Raw genomic sequence first — 25,000 nt, 5'->3', positions numbered from 1 at the left:
ATGTATGTTTAAAAATGTTTGTAATATGTTGAAGCTTTTCTCCCTGGGCCTTCACTGAAAAGAGGTTTTTGACTAAACCCAGTCAGACAAACCCAATAAATTCATGTACAGTAAAATAAACTAAACAAATTTTTAGATCTTTAGAATGCAGTAAAAAGAAAACTGACTGTGCAATTCAGAATATCAGAAATGAAGGAACTTTAAATTAAGACTTTTTTCTGACAATATAAAGTGTATGATATAACGAAAATGTATGATAACAGAAATATATCGACAGAGGGATAGGAAGTGTGGGTTATATTGGATGTACATGATGAAAAATTACAGCATGTTTCAATTATTATAACAGTGAATGGGGAAAAAGTAACTAAAATAAAATGGGAAAAATTGAAAGAGCATGTGGAAAATTAATTTGTGGTCAGTATGATATGATGCATGTGCAGGGTGAAAGATGTCAAAAGAGAAGATGAAGTAAAAATATCAATGTAACAATTGTGATACAAGGAATGTTGATGATATGTGACTTCAGAAAAGGGAAATTGTGTGAGGATAATAACAATATACGTGTATACAAATATGTCAGAAAGAAAACAGATGCTTGAAGCAGTAAAAATATGTGATTGTACACACATTAATAATGATTTCAGAATTTAACTGTAAGGTAAGAAAAGAAAAAGGAAAATAGAAAACGGAACGATGATAAAAGAAGTGAAACAGCGTGGAAACCTGAATATAGGAAAAAGTAAGAGAGTGGACATACAAAAGGGATTTTTAAAACAGAAATAGATTGTTATAATCCAAACTAGCTCTAATACCAGTACAGGATCTCTAGTTATTTTTCTCATTATAGGCCCTTAAGTTTGGTAATAATACTTTCTACTTTCTGTTGCTTAAATTGCTGTGCCAAAACTTTTGGTGTTCTGTAGTTTTTATAATACATAAATAACTAAATTAACAGTTGATTAACAGCAGCTCATGCATATTATTGAGGTACTTCCTTATTTTCTCTTTATCACTCTGCAATTACACCTCTTCTTGTTCTGTGAGATTCCCCTTATTATCTAATACTTTAACCTGTGTCAGCCCCTCTAAATAATTCTCGTTACTTCTTAACCATATCTCTTTTCAAACTCCAATTTCTTTGTATCCTACTCACTAACTATAACATCTGGAGTACTTTCTCTCTTCCCTAATAACTCCGAATAATTTCCACTACCCATTTGTTAAATTTCTTTCTTTTTAAAAGGTAGGTGGGGAAGCACGTGTGTCTCATTTTTGCTGCATTTTTATCTTAGTTTTTATTTGTGCATAATCTGAAACAGTTATTGGACATGTGTCAAAGTTCTCAATTAAATTCAAATGTTCCTGTGAAATATAATTTCTGCCTGGTCTAGGCCAGTTATTACATCTTGGAGAATAATATGTAAATTCTGAGTGCCTACTACTGAATTCACTTTTTCCATACCAAATATTTTCATACCTTTCTTCCAAAATCTACCCCCTTTTGTTATATTTCCCCTTGTAGGCACCCAAGATACACCCTCATTGTTGTAAATTAAATTCCAGTCCCCACCAATAATTAATATCCCTGCTAAAGCTGATTATTTCTACCAAAATATTTTAAAGCACCACAATATCACTTTTAGGTTGAATATAAATACATGCCAGCCTAAACCTCCTCCCTTAACAGTATCCCCTTACCACCACAAATCTGCCATTATTATCTTAGTTTTCTTCTTCTGTCACTACTGGAGCCCCTGTAGCAAGTAATGTAAGTACTCCTCTTTTCATTTGTCCCTGATATTCTACTGAAAATCCATAATTTATTTATGAAATTAATATGCTCAGTTCTTTTTAAATGTGTCTATTTGCACTCTACATTTGTTAATATAATTACATATTTTTTCATTTTTGTCTATATCTGTGAGACTATTCACATTTCAAGAAAATATGGAAAGTGTTGTCATTAAGATACAAAGTCATTATTCCCACCAATATATTTTAAATATCTATTTCCAGATTTTGTGATGCATGCTCCTAATGTTTAGCAGATTAATCCTTTATACAACTTTTTCTTATCATCAACATTGGAACCTATGTCACATTTTAGAAGAATTTTGTTTTAATGAAAACCCTCAAACAAAAACTTAGGGAGCTTGAAACAAGGAAGATAACAAGAGATCCTATAGAGGTACTAGAAATATTTTGGAAATTCTATGAAAGTCTCTATAAAGCCGAGAAATATAACAATCAAGAAAAGATAAAAATGGAAATGTTTATGGAAGAATTAAATATGCCAATGTTAGATGTAGATGAGGCTCAATTACTAATGGTTAGGATAGGAGGAGATGAGATAAAAATTGTGATGTATAACCAATCTACAGGAAAGTCCTCAGGAACATATGGTATTCCTGTGGAAGTTTGAAAGCTAGGAGGAAAAAACTGATACAGATCTGGAAGGTTTTGTTTAACAGCATTTTAAGAGGAGGAGGAGAAGTACCAATGTCCTGGAAGAAAGCAGTGGTAGCTGTAATACATAAAGAAGGTAAACATCCATGAGATCCAGCTTCATACAGGCTCATTTCAATACTAAACCATGATTATAAAGTGTTCATGTCTAAAATGACTAAAAATGGCAAAAGTAATGCCAAAACTGATAGCTATGGATCAATATGGTTTTATGGATGGAATGCAAACATTTGACAACATTAACAGAACAATGATGATCCAGAGGGAAGCAAAATGTAAGAAAATACCATTGTTGTTGGTGGGTCTTGATGCAGAGAAAGCATTTGGCACAATAGGCTGGGACTTTATGAGCAGGGCAATGGGAGCATTTGGATTTCATGAAAAAAAATTATAAGGTTAATTAGGAGGAATATTAGGGGTGAAAATTAAAGTGGGTGGGCTCCTCTCTGATAATTTCTGCTTGAGCACAGGAACCAGTCAGGGGTGTCATCTTTCCCGTTTATTATTTGCATTATATTTATAACCATTTGAAAAGAAAATAAGAGACTCAGAAATTCAAGGATATAATTGGTGTGGTAGTCCAGAAAAGTTGGCTTCATTTGCAGATGATATTATTTTATAGCTGACAAAACCAGAATGAGACATTACACTATTGTGGAACATTTTGAGACAGTTTCAGATCTTTTCATGATAAAAAATTAATGAAGCTAAAAACAAAGGCAATAGCTTTAAATTATGTTCAGCAGTACCAATATTTATAAGACATGATAAGAAGTATGGATTAAAAATTATTCTAGTGTGGCAGCTAAGGATATATGGGAAGAGACTAAACAAATGATAATACAAAAACTGAGAAAATGGAAGATTTGTTATATGGATATGGATAATAAGATACAAGCAGTTAAATGTTTTTAGTCCTTTTAGTCTTATACACAGGTCAGGCATATTGTTATCAACCAGAGAAGAAGTTGGGGATAGCAATTAATAAAGAGCTGAAGGTCTTTATCTGGGAGGGGAAGATGGCAAGATTCATGTGGGATAAGTTGATTCTTCCAGTAGAGCAGGGTGGATTAGGTTTACCCCACATTGAAGAGGTATTTCAGAGCTACACATTTAAGGTTCCCATACATAGCACAAGCAGAAAACTATATTTCAAAGTGGAAAGGGATGATGATGAAACAGGATGGAAGCTCAAGAAACAAGGAGAGACTGGGATTTTGGATGCAGGCCTTTAAGGAGAATACCAATAATCATACAGAATATTATTATCCATAAAGTAGCAGAAAGTATTCTAATAATGAAGCCAACATGGAAGTGGAGAAAGAAGATTCTGCCAATAGGGATGACTGCAATTAGTGATATAGACAATATGCAAGAAGGGACCGGAATTTATTAGAGAAAACTGGCAAAGGAACCAAGGTATTGGGAGCAAATAACTAGAGAGGGAAAGATGATAGAATGGGAAGAAGCCAAAAATGTATTTGGACTTCAGGTTAGAGATTGTTTTCCCTGTCAAGGATTGATAGAGTATCGGCAAAGAGAAAGAAATGGGGGGATGGGGGGTTATAAATGAAAGACCAGCACTGGTAGAATTTAGAACAGAAGTTGCCATTTAAGAAAGGAATAATTAGTAGAGCAAGTAAAATATTACATGATAACTATAAGAATCAATCAGAGGAGGTTAGAAAGGATTGGGAAGAGAAATTGGATAAGCAATTCACAAAGAAACAACAGGAGGATATATGTACATCTCCCAAATATGCAACAAAATCTAGAAGATTTAGGATTTTTGTCTGGAAATGTTTGTATAGATATTTCTATACTCCAAGTAGACTCCAGAGAATTGTTCCTCGGGCAGACAGCAAATGTTGGAGATGTGATGGGAAAGAAAGGTGTAATTGGGAGCATATTTTTTGGGAGTGCAGTGAGTTGGTGGACTTTAAGGATTCCCTGTGGGATGTACTGTCAGAGATGCTGGGTGGGCAGAATGATCTGATGAGGGAGATGATTTTTCTGTGTTATGGTACAGAATTAGAATTGCCTAGGCTTGGTAAGGCCTTGCTGTGTCTAATAATGGTGGCTGCCAAAAAAGCAATTACTAGAAAATGGAAATCAAATTCTAAACCAACTATAGTAGAAGTAGTGAATATAGTAACAGAGATAAAACTGGAATTGAGATATTTATAAAACTGTAGCAGCAAACTACATTGGAAGAAATCGGAATTGTGGGAACAGAACATACAAGGAAGAAATATTTAAAAGGCAGCAGGACTGAAATGAGCAATGTAATGTTTGACTGAAAAAGACTGGGTAGATTATAAGTGATGTATAATTTTTGCAACTGGGCGTGGGTCAGTATGGTTTGTGATGTAAAATGCTTGCAACTAGGATTGTGACTGTGTGGTTTGTTTTCATTTGTATAAATCCACAATTGCCTATGAAGTAAGTGATGGTTTAATAAAGTTGTCGCTTGCTTAAAAAACGTAGGAGTTGAATAATTTAAGTAAAGTTACTTAGATTATATTACATATAGCAATATATGTGAAGTAAAATGTTTATGTTAATTATAGTGTGATTACTTTTATATGAATGTAAATTTGCCTATGTCACAAGTGATAATTCAATAAAGGTGTTTGGAAAAAAAAAAGAAACCCCTCAAACAAAAACCCAAACACACCCCCAGAGCACCACAATAACCTGTCATAAACACATATAACCATGTACATTTTCAAATAATGAAGTTTAACCCTCTTAATAGGAACAATTGTCCCATATAGATGGCTGCAAACACAAGCCTTAATTAACCTAAAATTGAGGTTATCCATGCCTTGATGGATATTACTGCCTGTGCTTCTACTTAACACTGATTAGTGTGTGTTTTTTTATCTTTATTTCCCTCCCAGATGTGAAAAACAACTTGCATGCTTTCAGAAAACATTAACTTTTATCCTCGAAGAAGCCAGTGTCCTAGCTTTATTATTACGTTGTCTGTAAGGAAGTGTAAGAGAAAAATGTTCTCAGCTGTAGGCTTTTAAAGAGAAGCTGAAACACATATTGCTAAAGGAAACTTTTCATTATATTCAGTGTTGTCTTATTTAGTTGTTTCCACTTAAAACTTGTTAGTAGATAAAGCCAAGGATCTTACTCCATTCCCCCGTGCAAAAGTAAGAGAAAATATATCAGATTTACATATATGCTGATCTGTGTACCTATATTTCTTAATATTAAAGAATAATAAAGTAGGAAAGAAAGAGAAAAAATGCATCTCTTTACATTAGTATCTTTATCATATACAAAAAACTACAGATGCTTTACTATAAAACATACAATTTATATTGTGAAAATTTGCATACAAATACTGTTAAAAACAGAAATTGATTTACTCACAGCTAACCTTTTTCTTCTTCTTCCTCTCCCCTCAGTGTCCTTCTAAGCATTAATGACACAAAGTGAAGCAAATGCTTTTTAGTTCCCCACAAGTTTAACAAAATCAACAAAAGTCCACTATTTCCACTTTTTCTTATACAGCTGCATTTCACTAATGTGATTTTTGCTTTGTAGTTTCACATTTATTCAGTAATTTCCATGTTGCATCTTTCTTTTCATCTCCATCTCCCAGCTCCAGATTCTGGTTAATTTAATGGTATTCCTGATTCTTCTAGAAAAGTCCTGTGTTTTCATCTGTCTTTCAAGCATTTTCCTTTGTTACAGTGGAAAAGGTTTCACCGACCAAGTCTCTTCATGTGGTTTATTATCAGAAGACTAAGAAGCAGACTTTCCTCCTACTTAACATCTCACTTTTTGTTGATCAAACTTTTGCATTTCCTCCTTAGCCTATTCTGCATAAAAATGATGTTGATCCTCCAGGAAAAATATTCTGAATTTCACACCTGCCTTGACACTCCCTGATTGCTGTAATAAATTTGTTTCAATTGTGCATGGTGTAGAGTGAATAATAATTTTCCACAAGCTGTCTACTGTCTTCAACTTTTAATAATTTTCCCTTTTCCATAGTTTTGTTAGGATCAACTCTTTCTGCTGGTAGGTTTGCATCTTTACTATTACAGGTCTGGCTGCTTTCTCATTGCCAGATTTGGAGCATGTAGATGGTATGACCTTTCAATTAACAGTTCCTGCTGTGGGATACCAGTCCAACTGTTTATTTGTGCCTTCATAAAATACAGTCTGTTCATTCTAGTTTCTCTGGTAAAGCAGAAAATCTCAAGTTTTCTCTATGTGATCTACCTTCTAATTCTGTTATGTTTTGAAACATATTTTCTTGAAAAGTCTCATACTCAGTCAGTTTTCTTCATTTTGACTTCTGATATTTGCAGTTTTATTAGCTCATCTGAATATCTGTTTAAATCTTCTTCCATTTTTTCCAGCCTTTTATTTGTGTTGATATATTCCTTCAGTGTTTCATTTATTTTAATCAGCTCTGACCACATTTGACTTTTTTTCCTCTAGATTACTGGAAGGCAAGTCCTGAACTAAAGATGTAGCTTGAACTACTTTTTCTGAACAGCTGCAGGATTCTTCCCAGACAGTGTTTTCTCTTCATCTTTTCTAGATGATTTTCTTTCAGGTTCTTTTAATTTATTCTTTACTGGTGTCCAGGCAGTACAGTTATTAGCCAGTAATTGCATTGCTAAAAATGAGAGTTCCTGGCCCTTGTCAGTCAATTTCTTTTTCACACCAGTAGAGCTGAAGTTAAGCTGTTAATCAGCATGCAGCCATCTTGGAAATTTGTATATTTATGTTTTATATACTTTGTTGAGGGTATTACAATATGAAATAGAATAAAAATAGTTTGAAAGGAAAACACTGTATGTGAAATATGGAGAGGTAGGAAAATGAAAAGAGAAGAAAACAGGAGATGAAAGAAAAAATATGATGATGAAATTATGAAAAATAAAGATGGATAATAAAGATGGAATAATACAATAATGGAGAAATATTCTTTAAGATTTCCATGGAAGTATCTTAAGGAAGATGCTAAAAAGTAGTGAAAAATAGACATTTAATGTCTGAAGGATTTTATGAGGGCTCCTCTAATGAAATTTTGGCATTCGAAATGTTGAGTGCAGAAAAGCTGGAAAAAAGAAAAGAAAAGGCCAAAAACCCAGAGAAGAGCAAATTTTGAAAATTGCTCTTCTCCTTAAAACTTCTTTTTGCAGGGCGGGGGGTTGCACACACTCTCACACCACCCAAAACCTATATATACCAACTCTGAGATCACCATACCTCAGAGAAAAGGAAATATTTAGATAAATGTCATCTTGGACTTGGTAAATACAAGTCCGATCTTTTCACTATCCAGTCTTTGTGTTTTGGGACTTGGTTCATAGATTCATAGGTAGGTACTAGGCTATCGGCCCTGGGGCCTATAGAAGCCTAGCCAAAAATGTTCCCTGGCTTTCACCGCCTAAGAAAATTATTTTCCTGTGCCCCTGTCAAGCATTGCCACAGAAGTGATCCCCGGGGTGAATTTTCTATTTCCCATCCAGTCATCAAGATGTTTCTTAAAGAGGGCCAATGAGGAGCTTTGCTTGACATGAATGGGTAGTTTGTTCCAGAGTATGGGTAGTCTCTGGGACAGGAATCTATCCCTCCAGCATGTTCTGTTTATTGTGGTGACAAGATTTAGGTCCCTGGAGCATGTGGTTCAGAGAGATTGGGATTTCTTTAAGTGTAGCATGTCCAACAGCTCTGGGTTTGACATAGCTTTGTATGTTAGGAAGAGGTTGCCTCTGAGTAGGCGATATGCGATGGAGTAGAGCTGGAGTTTTTTTAGATGGTCTGCGTATGGCATCTGTTTGAGGCTGGTAATCCTCTTGTGGGGAATTTCTGTGGCCTTTCCAATTGTTGTAGGTGTCTTGTGAGATACATGCCTAACGGGGCATTGTACTCTATAATGGGTTCGATGAGGGATGAGTAGAGATGAATAATGTCCTCCTTTTTTCTAGAGGAGAACCCTTTTGTGATGAGGTGTGCCACACAGAAGGATTTCCTGACTACTGTGGCGATGTGGTTATCAAAGGAGAGACTACTGTCCATCTGTGTCCCAAGGTCTCTTATCACACTTTCAGTGTTTAGTGAGCTACCGCCTATGTGGTAGTTCATGGGTACTGAGTTTTTCCTGAAGGGGATGACAATGCACTTCTTGGCATTGAGCTTGAGGCCATGACTTTGACACCAAGAATCTGTCTCTGTGAGGCCCTTTTCTTGAATGTCTACATCATTAGGTAATTCTATTATGGCTCCCAGTTTGAAGTCATCTGCGAACGTTGTTAGCCAAAGACCTTCTGTTTCTGTCTAGCAGATCATGACATTTCAAATGGTTACCATTCAAGAGACTAGAAATTTCTTAGGGGGATTATTATTGGATAAGTTGCAGTAAAAGGTAGCATGAAATATAAAGCAATGGAGGAGGGAAGGTGTAATGATTGCAATGAAGAAGAAATGAAAAGGCATTATTATTTGGATAGTAAAAAAAAAAAATGAAGAATTTTGGAAAATTGTCAAAATTTGTATAAGTGGAAATTTTTTTGAAATATAGATATAATAGTGCATGGGACATATGATAAAGAAAGAAAATGTGAAGTTGACAAACGATATAGGATATCCATGGTAACAGTACGAGTTTTGTAGAAAAGAAGATGTGATGAATTATTGTATAACAAAAACAGGAATTATAAAGATGTGTTGGGAAAAGCAAAAGGATGGTTGTGGAGGAAAGGGTATGGAAATGAAACAGAAGATGTAAAGGGTTGTAAAAATGAGGACAAAAATATAGAAATATAAGTTATTGTAAATATTCTATATATTACAGAAAGGTCAACTCAACTAAAAGGGTGTGATTTATTAAAGGGTGTGATTTATTAAGATGTGCCATGGGATCTTTGACACCTACTTGGGACCTCAGTTTAATATATCATCCAATGGAATGCACACTCAGGAGTACAGTATCCCAAAATGCACTTGAGTGTCAATAACGGAAAATGTATCCACTCACCTGGGGTAGCAATAATGCCCACATCCTTCTTTTTTCCTAGGACTAAAGGCAACTGGGCTTATTTGTTGAGCCACTGATACTAATCAATGCTCTAAACATCATTTTCTGCAGTTTCTACCTAGTGAGTTGCACAGCTTTGCAAAATCCAGGCATTAAAAAGTATTTTCTCCAATGGTAATAACTCACAAAATAATTCTAAATAGCTTTTCATTAAATTTTTAATTTTAATTTTAAATAGTTTATTATATAATGTTTAGGCTCTGGAAAATGTGTTTATTTTCAGAATAGTACTGGTACAAATCATAATTGTTTTATATATTTATTTGGGGGTTCTCCACATCTGGTCATATAACTTGTCACACCAACAAACTGATCCATGAATTCCCTTGCCTGACTGGTCACAGGCAATGGTGGTGGAGGTGCAGGAAAGCATTAAACATGGAGTTGGGTCTTCTACTAGACAGATCAGCTTTATACTGCATGCATCAGATTTTCCCCTTACGTCTTGGAGCAATTCCTTCAGGCACAGGATGCAATGGATGGAAACTGAGGTTTTCATTTACTGAAAAATGAAGTCCTTCACTGGCAGCCATGCTGTCCTAGGAAGGTGATGCTTCCCAGGTGTGTCTCCAACCTCTACTGCAGAATCATATTGTGAGAGATTAGTGCTCAAGGCATGCAAACATCCACCCTTTCCCAAAAACTGTAGGATGAGAAAAACCCTCATTTTCCATCATGGCTCCTTTAGTGCTGAGGCCTGTAGTTGAACCCAGATCATTTGAGTCGTAGTTAGTGCTCCATCTCTCTGTGCCACATAAATGGTAAAACAAAGCAGAACAAAACTGCTTTTTTAATAATCTGTGTTGTTTGAAGATCTTGTTTGAACATACCACTACTCTTTGAAACTTGTTTGCAGATGCCTGATCTGTTAAAATCCATATTATCAACAAATGGTTGTGGGTCTATGCAACATAAATGTAAAATTGTTTTATTGCAGGCATTTGAGGCTGGACTTCTGCAATAAAACAATTTTACATAGCTGTAAAATTGTTTTATTGCAGAAGTCCAGCCTCAAATACCTGCATTTAGGGAGCTCAGATTCCTGTACTTTCAGATTTTATTAAACTAACCATGATGTTATATTATGTTGGGAAATGGGAAATCACTGACCACAGTACACACAGCAGAAAAATACTAGCATCAGAAATAATCATTTGTGATCCTGTCAGCACTGCTGAATTGTAAGTTGACAAGCTGGGTGTCATTAGTTAGCAATATAACTACCTTGGACTTATATGCCACTTGAACCATGAAAACTGGTAGTAACACATTTCATGTTAATTAAATGACCACATATTTCAGGTTAATTAAATTAAATATAAAGAAAGAATATCAGACAACACATGTCCTGTTCCTATTAGTTACGTCTTAGTATATTACAAAACTTGTTCACCTTAAAAAGAAGTTCATGGCTAATGCAGAATTGTATTATTAAGCAATATTTTATAAAAAAAAACAAAGTAATTGTGTACAACTTGTAGAGATTTAACTTGTCTGAATCTTTCTGAACATGTTATTATTCTCTGAAAAACTGAAAAGAATTACAGTAAAATATTTAAATAGGAGAAGAGATTGCATAATTGAATATTTTCTGTATATCTCCTCACAGCAGGATCTGCACAGCTCAAAAAAAGAAAAAAGAAGGGTCTATTTCTAGAAGCAGTTAGGCATCTCATGTCATGGAAATATACTGCACCAAATTCTTCTGTATATTTCATTCAATAGTTGTTTATCTAGGAAAGCTATTATCTTAACCAGAGCATTTGTATTATAGTAACTGCAGGAAAGGCTGGTGTCAAAAGTGTCTCCTGTGTTAACTGAAGAAGCACGAGGCCTTTGAGTGGAATTTAGATTTCACGGATGGATGGAGTCTGAAATTGATTCCATGGGGAACAGATTCTCATAAATGAGAGTGGAACACTGAAGATTTAATACAAAACCATGGACTACTAGATGTGTTTGGAATACAAAATTATTAAATGCATACAAATATTCTTCTACAAATTATGCTCAGTTTATAACATTGTGACAACAGTTTCCATGTTTAATCGGTTGAGGTTGTGTTGCACTGGTCTGGTATTGGTGTAACACAATAGGTAAGGAATGCATTTCAAATCTGCTACGCACACTCTCTGATTTAGTCAAGATTCTCCAGTTTTTTTTTTTTGTGTAAGATGATTTATTACAGAAAAATTGAAATGTTGTTATAACTAAATGTATTCTAAGTCCTTTATTTATTGATAAGGTAATGAACTAAGGGACATAATAATTGTAGTATGTTATCCACCCAAAAGCAAATATTTCTCAAAAGATTTTTTATTTCTTATTTCCACTGTCACAATTTTGGTTAAGAAAGAAATTATTATTCCTATAACAACCAGACCTTAATATTTACAGTATTTTGATTGTGTTGCTTGGATATAACCTATGATCTCTTGTCACTGAATGTTTCAGAGGGTTTTTTTTCGTCGTGCAGATGTGACATATCTTACTAGTAGTTACAAACAAATTCAGGTGTACTGAATATAATATTTATGACAGATGTGCAAATTGTTTTGAATGCATTATGCATTACTGCAAGACTGATTTCTATCTTATAAGTTTGAGTAACATGGAGATTCTGTCCTGTTCAACCTCAGTATAAAATAATGTCGTTTGCAATCACAAATGAGAACTGTCTCTTGTTTTCATTTGACTATTTATTTCCAGCCTGGTTTCATACACTTATGGTGTGTTACTGTATGCTGCAACCAAAAGCATAACCATGTCATGAAAATCAATGTCAATGACTTCAGGAAATAGCTAGTTTACAGAATTGTAGCCAGTCTGAAATTTTTAGATTCTGAGTGCTTATGAGAAATACTACAGCTGGTTAATCTGGGTATCTTGAGACAATGCTACAATTGTCTCATGTACACAGACAACCCTCTCCTCCTCCCAACAAACACAAATACATGTGAGAGATGCAACTATATAGCCAAACTGGAGGATGAACTCTCTCAACTCAGGGCTGGCATGACCAGACAGGAGGAGATGGTAACCACACACACAACAAACCCAGTCCCACATAGACCTACCACAACTGCAAACCAAACACATAAAAACACAAAGACATACTCGGAGGCTCTAATAAAAAACTTACCAAAACAACAGAGGCTCCCAAAGCAGACATCCAAAAATCCACCACCTCAAAACAAAACACATGCAACACATACTTCAATAAATCAGTGTGTCAATCAATCACAGCCCTTAAGGCCAAACACCATGCCTGATACACTAGTAATAGGTGACTCTATAGTCAGACACACTGATGTCCCGCTTACCAGGCTGAACAAGGAGAGGGTGACTGTGAGGTGCCTATCGGGAGCTAGGATCCGCCACATAACACACACACTCAAGTCACTCCAAAGCAAGTACAAATATGACTCCGTCATTGTCCATGCTGGCGTGAATGACCTGAGATGTACCTCCCTGGACTACATGAAAAGAGACATAGAGGAGCTCTCTGATTATGTAGCCCAGGCTGGTATGACCCTGACCCTGAGCAGCATCTTGCCCTCACTAAGAGTGATGCCACAATACAAAGGCAAGATGATCAGCTTTAATAATTGGCTCAAGCACTGGTGTCATTCTAAGGGGATCCAATGTCTGTCTGCCTGGGATGACATGTTGGACAAGCCACGCTGCTTCACAAGGGATGGCTTACACCTGTCACCACTGGGCTTCCGGATATTGGCTAAGGCTTTTGCCACCCCCATAGTGCCTTTTTAGGCAAGGCTCAAAAGACAAACCCACCTCCTTAGAAAACAAAAATGGAAAAAATCTAAGGGTAATGCTGCTCAACGCCAGAAGTCTAAATCTCAAGATGCAGGTACTCGATGCACTCCTCTTTATGGAGAACATCGACGTCTGTGCAGTAACTGAAGCCTGGTTCAAGGCTCCTGAGAGCACCCCAGCGCTACCAGGCAATACCTCGTATCATGCTTTTCGGCCCCAAAACTCGGGCCGAACCACAAAGGGAGGGGGAGTGTCCATATTCATCAAGGACACCCACACCTCCAGGTTAGTAGCAACACATGAAGCATCGGAAACTATACAGGTGCAACTAACCATAGGCAAAACTGCTATAGAACTGGTAGCATGTTACAGACCACCCTCCCAATCTCAGGAACCCCACTCAGCCTTCCTGAAGACATTGGAGGATATGAATGTATCACAAAATACCATCATACTGGGAGACTTCAACTACCCTAACATAGATTGGGTACATTATTCTAGCCCTAACACCCTAGCCCAAAGGTTCCTGGAATTCATAAATTCAAATGCACTGGAACAACTAGTCACCTCTCCCACTAGGGGAGGTAATATACTAGACCTGATAATCACAAACATGGGGACAAAATGCTCCACACCGGAGGTATACCCCTCACTAGTGAGATCTGACCACAAACTAATCACCCTGGATATACATATCCCACCTCCACCCCCAGCACAAAAGACCACAGTAAAAAACTTCTCAAAAGCAGACTTCACTCTTCTTAAGACTGAGATGGTATCCTTTAAGCCCAATGGGCCAGTGGATACCACATCCCACAATGCTGAATCCTTCACAAATGCTTTCTATGGACATCTCCAAGAATGCATGGATCATGCAATCCCAAATAAATCCAAGTCCCTCTCCACCAAAGGCAAGCGTCCTGTCTGGTGGACCTCAGCCATTAACAAATTGTATAACAAAAAAAGGAAGCTACTGCATGACAGAGCAAAATTCCATAAAGGGAAGACATCTCTGATCAACACTAGCAGAAAACTACGTTCTCTCATAGAAACATCCAAGGCCAACTTTGAGAGAAAAATCGCTAAGGACACTAAAGATAACCACAAAGCCTTCTTCAGCTATGTTAGAAACCTGGGCAGAAACCCTCAGATATGCTCAGAGTTAGTTTACAACAACAAAAAATACACTGAACCCACAGATATTGCCAACATTCTGGCTGACAGGTTCAGTGCAAATTTCTCCCCTCCCTCACCCCCAAAAGAAGAAATACTTATCCCAGCTGAATGTAATCTCCCTGTCATTTCAGATGTCCAAGTGAGAGCCGCCCTCAGCAAAGCTAAAAACACAGCATTAATGGGACCTGACGGTATCCCGGGTTGCATGCTACGTGAACTCCAAGAGGAGCTAAACCCGCACATAAAAATGCTATTTAACCTTAGCCTTACTACAGGGTATGTACCTGAACACTGGCGTACAGCAACAGTGGTCCCACTCCACAAAGGGGGTACCTCTACAGACCCTGGGAACTACCGCCCCATAAGCTTAACCAGCCTGGTCTGCAAAGCTATGGAAAGAATCATTATGGAACTCATAAACAGAGACATTGGGGACCTACAGACACTTGACCCCACCCAGTTCGGCTTTGTAAAGGGCAGATCCTGCCTTTTGAACCTGGTTGACTTTTTCAAAACATTCACTAGAGCCATTGATGAGGGCAAAGTAGTCCATACAGCCTACCTGGACTTGGCTAAGGCCTTCGACACAATACCCCGCAAAGGCATCATAGATAAGCTCAACAGCTTAAACGTAAACCCTTATGTCACTAGATGGGTTGCAAACTGGCTAAAGGACAGAAACCATAAAGTTAAAATTGCTGGAGCAATGTCAGACTCAAAGCCAGTCACAAGTGGTGTCCCACAGGGATCTGTCCCGGGACCCCTATTGTTCGGCATTTATTTCTCAGATGTTAAAGCAAACATGGAAGGGTTGTGGCTGACAAAGTTTGCAGATGACTGCAAACTAGGCGCCATAGTCGATACACCAGCGGACACATACATCCTACAAAAAGGCCTCACAGAAACGGACAACTGGTGCCGGAGTCATGGCCTTAAACTAAATGCCAAAAAATGTATAGTCATCCCCTTTGGGAAAAACAAAGTACCCACAAATTATCACATAGACAGCAACCCACTGAGTACGGAAAAAGTAATCAGAGACCTAGGGACCCAAGTCAACAGCGACCTCTCATTTGACACCCACGTTGCCAAAGTGGTTAGAAAAACATTCTACCTTGCACACCTTATCATGAAGGGATTTACATCCAGATCCAAGGATGTCATTGTACCCCTATACTCTTCCCTCATCAGACCCATGATTGAGTACAATGCCCCATTTGGTATGTACCTCACCCGGCATTTGCAACAGCTGGAGAGACCACAAAATTACCTCACCAAGAGGATCAAGGGTCTCCAACATATGTCTTATTCTGCCAGACTAAAGAAACTCCAGCTCTATTCAGTAGCATACCGCTTGCTCAGAGGTGATCTCTGCCTGACGTACAAGGCCATGTCCAATCATGCTCCACCTCAAAAAATCCAAATCCATCAGAACCACGAGAGCTAAAGACTTAAACCTCGGCACAAGTATGAATAGGACATGCTGGAGGGATAGATTCATAACCCAGAGGCTTCCCATGCTCTGGAACAGGATCCCAGTTCATGTTAGGCAGAGCCCCTCACTGACTCTCTTCAAGAGAAATCTTGATGAGTGGATGGGAGATCGTAAGTTTACCCCAGGGGTCACATCTGTGTCACTACTAAACAGGGGCACAGTAAACTAATTTTATTACATAAAGGGACATTCACTGTGTCACTACTAGACAGAGGCACAGTATTATAAATCTATTCTGTGCATTTTTGTACCATTTCATGTGGTGGCGAAAGCCACATCACTGTGGCTAGGCTTACAAATGCCCCAGGGCAGATAGCCTAATACTAAACTATGAAACTATGAAACTATGAAATAATAGGAAGGATGGCAGACAGTAAGAAAGCATATGCAAGAAAGTGAATGGGACAAGGAGAGAGAAAGAAAGGGAAATAAAATGGAGAAAGATGAACAGAAACAGGGTACAATGCATAAATGTGCAAGGTGAAAGTGCAAAAACACTATTTCAACTTTTATGCAACTGCAATACATGCAGATTTGCAGTACTGGATTTTCATATATGTGAAGTCAGCAAATAATTGCCCAGGTAAGCTGTGCAGAGATAGAACTGTGTAAAATGTGTTAAGTAGTATGCAGGAATCTGTGTATCCTTTGCACAGATGTGTAATTGCTGCCTAAATTTGTAAGTTCATGAACAATGCGTAGAAGTTTTTGCAGTTTGTTACTAAGCAACACTGCGCACTAACATTGTGAGCCTTGATAGTGAGAACATGTACATACCTGGGCTCAGTGCCACTGGCTACTAGGTTAAAGTGGGAGAATGTCAGGCCATTGAAGGTGACTTCAATGGATGCAAAGAAATTAAAGCCAGTTCATTGAAATTGCCTTTGATGAAAGTGGAGACGCCTTTTTACTCAATGTTGTGTGACTTCAGAGTTGGTATATATATGATCCCTGGGGTTGTGGGGGGATTGTCTCCCGGCAAAAAAACAGTTTCAGTGTTCGCTGAAGGCATTTTTGGTGAACTGATTTTGGTTTATTTGAGTTAATCCAAACTGCCTTTAATGGACTGACATGAATCCATTAAAGCAATGTTGCCTGTGACCATACTCTGCAGGTGGCCTTTTATGGACACCAGTTTATGGCTTTTACAAGTCTGGAAAATGGGTGGATATAAAAGTAGGAAAACAGAGAGACAGATGACAAGAGAAACACAGTAGGATGGCATCAGAGGGCAGTGTTAGACAAGGTAGGAGAGGAAATTTTTTTTATTTTTATTTGGGGATAGACCCCCTTTTTTAAATATATAGGAGAAGATGGGGAAAACAAAGGTTAGTAAAGGAAGGAACAAGAGACAAGGAGTTGATAAGGGTACTACAAGAGACAAGGAGGTGATAAGGGTACTACTAATATATAACCACAGACAAGACAAACAGGGTGGGTGATCACATAGTAGGCTGGGCTTAACTAATGAAATGGAAAACAGACAAAAAGGCAATGGAGAAATGGGGTTGGGTAGGAGTTGTGGAGGTGCACAAGGTATGGATTTGTTACAAATGGGTGGTTGCAAAGATAATGGGGGATGGGGAAAAAGGACCACCGTCACTGTCATCCTGGCCTGGAGGTATTCAGAGACAATCCTGCCCAGGGGAGAGGTGGGCACACCTTGATATTGAGGGGAGGGGAATGTAGCTTCCAGTAGTTTGGTGGCTGGAGCCATCTTGGAAAGCGAGTCATGCACCTGCTGCAGGGGGCTTGGAAAGGGGCTGCACGACCTCTCTACAGCCCTTTGAACTGTAACTTCCGCAAGTTACTTCAGCTTGGGCTGTTGGATGTCAGGCTGCCTGCAGCAGAGGAAGAGCCACCGAATGTCAGGCTGCCTGCAGCAGCGGAAGAGCCGCCGACTATAAAACTGAGAATCAAGGCAGAGGCCATGAGTCCAGCTCCGTTTAATATATAAAAGATGAGATCCGTAAAATCCAAAAACAAGAAGTTCAAACTCATTGAGAGTAACCAAAAGGATAAGCACTTTTGTTTAGCAAATGCATAAACTTCAACAGGGGAACAGCCTCCACCAGAGCAACACTAGCTCTACTAGCACATGGTGAAAATTCCCTAAGTGGCACCACCTTCAACTCAAAGTTGAGGAGGAAAAAAAAAACTATCAAGCACACTCACCTCATGTTAATCAAGTCAACTGAGACATAAATGCAGTATCAATATTAATTTATCAATGTTGTTCCTGTACCCCAGCACCATCAGAGCCAATCAATCACACACCATCCGCTTGTGCCCAGGACATCAGCCCCGTTTGCCCCACTCTAGTTACAGCTCCGTCCACAGATCCTACCCTGAAAAGCAGGCCCATGATGAGTGGGGGTGGGGTGGGGAGATGATCTCTCCTGGGGTGCAGAAGGCTGCAGCCAATATGCCCCAGGCAGGCTCTTCTATATCTGTAAAGGAGACAGAGAGAGAGAGAGAGAGAGAGAGAAGTTGTAAGTAGGAAAATACAATGATTGCTACGTTACATGGCTATCTAATATTACTATTATTGTTAGTAAAACTACAACACCATCTATCATGATGTAATATAATAATCTATTTAATATAGAAATATGCTATCATTATACTATCATACCAAAATATGATACATATATTTTAATATTGCAATATCATAATCAGTATAAGAGCAGTACATGATATAATCATTGTAATATAGTATAATGATTATTTTTATTACTAATTATTGCTGTTTTATTGGCACAAGGAGCACTTATGAGGTTGGTCGACTAACTGTGCCACTATCCCGTAGAGATAATGTCACTGCTGAGGAGAACCATATCCTCATGGATGATGTATGGAAAAATTCCATTTGGGAAAGGGGGCCCAAGGCAGACATAGCAAGCTATGCTGTTGAACCTAGTGCTGGCTGACATGAATCTCATAGCAGGAAGGAATCATACATTAGCATAGTGCAGGAAAAGAGCTAATGATATGGTGTCCATGCCAGGAGTAAGGCAACGCAGTGTGCAAATACAATAATACGACAGAGGTGGCCTGTCACTGGCCAGCATATAACAGCTGATTAGGAGTATTTGTTATGACTATGATGGGATGACTATGACGCATACAGTATGATGACACTGGCTTTACTCAGGGCAGCATGGATACCAGCAGCTTGGTACACCTTCACTGTGCACACCCTGGTGAAACAGAAGTTTGGTCCTGCTGTGCAGTATGAGTTGGTACAGCATGTTTCTCCACTGGGTACTTCAGCATTATCAACAGTACCTGTACAAGTATTAAGAATGAAGTGTGGAAAAGAAAACTGCATTCAGAAATGAAAATCAATACTGCACTATCGATCGATCAGCATCTGTCGCTTGTACCCCCCTAACACCTTGTACTCAGGGGGACTGCTCCCTTAGTTCCACTCTAGATATGCTTCTGGGACTGGCTGGTGATTTTACAAGTTAAAAAAGAACAAAGTGACTCATATTAGGTAAATAGTAGTGAAAATGTTTGTGATCCAAGAACGTGTAAATATAGTGTCTATTTTCTTCAAATGGAGTTTGCGTTTTGTTCAATTGGATCTATTAGTTTCAGAGTAGAGGGGCATCTACCTGTGTTAGTACAGTTTTGATGAATGAACACTTGGACATAATATAAAAGAAGGCTGGGACAAGCTAAGGTATAGAGTGCTTCACCTCGCTAAAAAGAATTTAGTGTGGTCATTATGCAGACACATTAAGGCTATCCATGCTGTCCATGAATGAGTGTAGCTAAGCCACGTTTCATACATGCCACTTATGCTAATGTGCAATGGCCGTGAATAAGCATAAGCAAATTAAATCATAATGAGATGTAAATGTGAAATGATGTGACCCTGGATATGCTAATGAAGTATTCTCTCACCTATTTGCTATTCATAATGAAATCCTGCCTCTTTTCCATGCCATCTGCAGATACTTAATATAAAGGGGAGTCCCTCCAATGATAATCAGCCAGCAGCAGCAGTTATTAGGGACCACATACATCAGACTTGTGCACGGTGGGTCTATATTATAAGACCAAAAGAAGTGCATTTTGTGAGATCACAATACAGTGAAGATTGGAATATTTGCCCTTTCCTCACTGTAGTTCGATCTTGGAGTTGGTATATATATTTCGCGGGGTGTGTGTGGGGCGCAGCCCTCCACAATAGCAAGTTAGAGGTCTTGCATTTTCGACATTTACAGTGTTCACGATTTTCAACTTTCATTCTTATAATATAGACCCGTGCATGGCATACGGCTGTGCAGGTAAAGAGGCAATGTCTAGTCCAAAGCAATGGACCATGATATTCAGATTAGTGTTTCCTTTCCTGTAAAGAAACAAAGAGTATAACTGATGCATGCAGTTATATGTGTGGGTTATGCTGTTTGGTGCAGGGTCTACTGTCAGTGTTCATCAGACATTCCTGCTTATCTTTAAACAATATTTTTTTATTTCACCGCAGTTACTTATATTATTGTTTCTACAAGTCATTCCTGAGTGCTCATTGACTCCTGTTCAATGATATCGTAAGGCATAATATAAGGAATATTTACATTTTTAACTGTTTTGCACAATAGATTCTATTCAGGTGTTACATCTAAGTATGAACATGCTGAATGCCCTGAAGTGGTACATTTAGTAAAAAGTGTTATTTCAGTATTTACCATGAGTTCATAACTTGCAATTGAATGAACAATTATTACACTGTGTTTTATATTATGCAATGTTTTCTCAGTTTAAAGTATGCATTTCTGTTAAGGTACTGTACATCAGATTATTTTATTTTTGTCACTCACAATAATTTGTGGCCTTGGAGACAAAAACATCATTATTTGTGCAGTGGTGAGTGTAAAGTGCAAGCAATGTTTGTTTACACAGAAGGATCCTCATTTTAATATGTAATATTCCTATTATTGTTTCCCTGAAAACATGTCTTTTACTACTGTTAAGTTTTAGTTAGCTGTCAGCTGTAAGAAAGGTAATGCACAGAGCATTGGTGTTAATGACTGCAATCTTATATTATGACTGTACACAGATTTCTTTCCACAGCTTCATGATATTTTATGCAGTACCATTACAGAAATGAAATGCATACAGCTGAAAATTGTACTAAGTCCCCCTCCCCCTTTTTTTCTTTAATAACTTATTCCCTTTTGAGTTAAATATTCACCTGTGTTTCTGAAGGTCAAATTGTAAGTAACAGAAATATCACAGATGATTCACAATAAGTCAAGGACAGATGTGTCATACACATCTCCTAAAGATATGGTAGGTAATAGTGCAGGTGATTTTAAAGAGGGGCTGGCGTGAGAGCTGGCTTGTTAGGTGGCCCAATGCCATGACTTAATTGATGCAGATGATCCTGCAAACACTGATCTAACAGTGCTGTGGGAATGTGATCAGGACTTCAAATGAGCACTTCTGCTACATGTAGATGAATTCTGGCATGGCTTGCATTAAATCTGTTGTGCCTGTACCCCCAACTAATTACAGTACTTTCTTGACAAGTGCTTGCAGTCTCATGTGATCTACCCCCACGGGCCCACACAGTACTCCATCCTCTTCCACTTACAAGACTGATACCTGTTTGAATCAGGTAAGTCCTAACTAGTGTATGAATAGATGTGGCCACTGATGATTGGTGTGCATCGTTTTGACCATGGCATTGTCCCTACCCTGTGCCATTTCCAAGTAGTGCTGGAAATCCTCACGCAAACCCTGGAGGGCTTTGACCATTTCCAACTGACTCTGTGAGGCAATGATCTGAGCACTTACAATGTAATGCAGATTTGCTGCTGGGCAGCTAATGCTTTACATGTTTTCTGGGGTAGCTGTAACAAATTCCTGTGCCTGGCTCCCCTTTGTAAAGGTGTCACTGTGGACACTGTTACCCCTGCCATCATTCTGAAAGTGTTCATCTGGAGTTGAAGATACCAGAGTAGGGCTGCATGCATTTCCTCCTGTACAAGCATGACTGTAAAGTCAGCATGTGCTTGACTTTGTGATGCACTGTCACTTCCTGCACAGTTACTAACATGTGACTTTGTGATGCACTGTCACTTCCTGCAGTTACTAACATGTGACTTTGTGATGCACTGTCACTTCCTGCAGAGTTACTACCATGTTGCTGAGTGTTGGGTCCTGCCATTAAACTTGGAGACTGTATGGCACTTTCCTCAGGTTGCCTCATAAATATAACTATGTTATCATCATCATCATCATTGGGGCAGCCACGGTGGAGCAGCGGTTAGTGTTGTCGCCTCACAGCAAGAGGTTCTCCAGTTCGATCCTCGGCTGGGGTGCCTTCTGTGCGGAGTCTGCATGTCCTCCCTGTGGTCGCGTGGGTTTTTTCTGGGTGCTACAGTTTCCTCCCACATCCCAAAGACATGCTGTAGGTGGATTAGACACTCTAAATTGGCCCTAGGTTTGTGTGTGTGCATGTGTGTGCCTTCAGTAGAAGGTTGGGCACCAGGCTGGCAACTCGACACCATAAAACTCTACTGCCAATCTTGAGCGGACAGGTGATCCGCTGTGGCAACCCCAAACTGGGAAAAAGCCAAAAGAAGAAGAAGTTATCATCATCATCATCATCATCATCTTCAACAGCAGTCCTGCTGTTGATAGCCTCCAAATTTATTGGTATAGTGGAACTGTTTGCTTCTGCTTTTTCATGTAAAAATGATTTGAAAATGTTACCAATGAGGAGTAATCATACAATAGTGTATCCTTATTAAGGAAGTGTGGGGGGGACACTTACCAGCATACTGTCTTCATTGTCATTCTGTCTAAATGTTGAAGGTTCATCTATTAATACTTACTGTTATATGTTTAATGTAATCAGTCCATGTCAGCATTAAATTCTCTGTATAAATATATATTGCTGTTTTTAAACCAACCTTCCTGAGCAGATGAGTGTTGCGGGTTCCTATCATATTATCGAACTTTTAAAAGTTCAAACGTCATATGGACGATACCATGTGATTGAACTTTTAAAAGTTTGAACGTTTCAACAGAGATCCCTGTACAGTGCGGCAATGGAAGTTTTCCATTGTCTGCACTGTAGTGCGATGCCGGAGTTGGTATATTTAAAGAGCGGGGGGTGTGGGGGGTGCAGGGAGGCTTGGCCCTCCTGCTTAAGCTTTCAGGTAGGCTTTTTTCAGTTTTTTTATTTGATTTTCGAACTTTTAAGAGTTCGAACATATGGTCTCGACCATATGGTGTTCAAACTTTTAAAAGTTCAATTATCTGATATAGACCCAAGTGTTGCTGCTGGAGACGTTGGTAATAGCCAGTGTCCACACCACCTCTAATTATTCCAGTGGCATGATCTTCTTACTCACAGTCATCCCCATGGATGGAGAAGAGGTATTCCTCATCCGGTGTTAATGAGATAATTGTCAGAGCCCCTCCCCCCAAGTAGTGGTATGGACAATTGCATTCTGCCTCACCTTGCGTTTAACACATCCTACCATATCATTTGCTCTCTTTTTTGCACTTTTTAATGTGTGAGTTCTGGCACCCACTGAATTAATATCTGGGATAACTTGAATCCAGACTTTTGTTCTCTCAGCTGGTTTAGGCTGAGCTTTATCAAACAGATGGTTCCCATATGTCCTAAGGGCTGCCATGAGAATGCAATTTTCCTCATGGGTGATGTTATCCTTTCTCTACCTTGATTCCTTGTTTTGCATTATTTCTGCACATGAAAAAAAATGCCACAGTCACACCCAAAACTTTTGATGTAATCATCAGTCAAACAACAGAACAACAAAAGCGTGCTTGCCATCTTCCTATGAAGAAGGTAACACTGAGTCCATAATTATATACACATGCAGTATTTCAGTTCAGCCAAGTAAAGTTGTGCTATAATAATGTCTGCAGTCATGTCATAAATACATTCAGAACAGAAAAGCAATCACTTTGTTACATTTGGAACAGTAAATCAGTCGCTTTGTTACATTCAGAACATTAAAGCAATCACTTTGTTACATTTGGAACAGTAAATCAGTCGCTTTGTTACATTCAGAACATTAAAGCAATCACTTTGTTACATTTGGAACAGTAAATCAATCACTTTGTTACATTCAGAACAGTATAGCAGTCACTTTATTACATTCAGAACAGTAAAGCAATCACTTTGTTACATTCAGAACAGTAAAGCAATCACTTTGTTACATTCAGAACAGTATAGCAATCACTTTGTTACATTCAGAACAGTAAAGCAATTACTTTGTTACATTTGGAACAGTAAATCAATCACTTTGTTACATTCAGAACAGTACAGCAGTCACTTTGTTACATTCAGAACAGTAAAGCAATCACTTTGTTACATTTAGAACAGTATAGCAATTACTTTGTTACATTCAGAACAGTAAAGCAGTCACTTTGTTGACAGCCTCATCCTTCTCCTAGCTCCTACCATTGTCATGTATTCACAATACTGTCATTGTTCATTCTTCAGTAACACTCAGAACTCTCCAAATAAAGATGCATGTGTGTTCAGCCAACAACAGATCTTCGCCACTTCAGTACTTCACAATTAAAACACATATGTATGCACAATCACTAAATGATACCGAAGTGATTCATTTTCTCAGTGGTCACTAATCACTTCCACTGCAGCTGTAATGATTTTCCACTAAACGAATGACAACTTTACACTATTCATTAAAGTCATGATAATGTACCCATGATTATTAGTGAAATAAATAATTTTGCATAATTTTGAAGGGTTTTATATTTAATTGCAATATCTCTATTTTTTTTTTATTCCTTTAAAAAGTCTACAGTTTCCTAAGTCAGTTGCTGCTTAACTTGAATAATTATAAGTTAATATGGCAGTGTAAAACTATTTCACATAAATCCACATCCATTTACACGTATGCAAATCAAGCCCTTTTATGTTTATCTCTAAGAATCATAGTAATACATGAATGTGAATGTCCATTTATGCATGTAATTCATTGTCAACTGCT

The sequence above is a fragment of the Protopterus annectens genome, chromosome 10.part0, assembly GCF_019279795.1.
Source record: "Protopterus annectens isolate FY-2018-M chromosome 10.part0, PAN1.0, whole genome shotgun sequence".
NCBI lineage: Eukaryota > Metazoa > Chordata > Ceratodontiformes > Protopteridae > Protopterus > Protopterus annectens.
Note: the sequence above shows the minus strand (reverse complement) of the source record.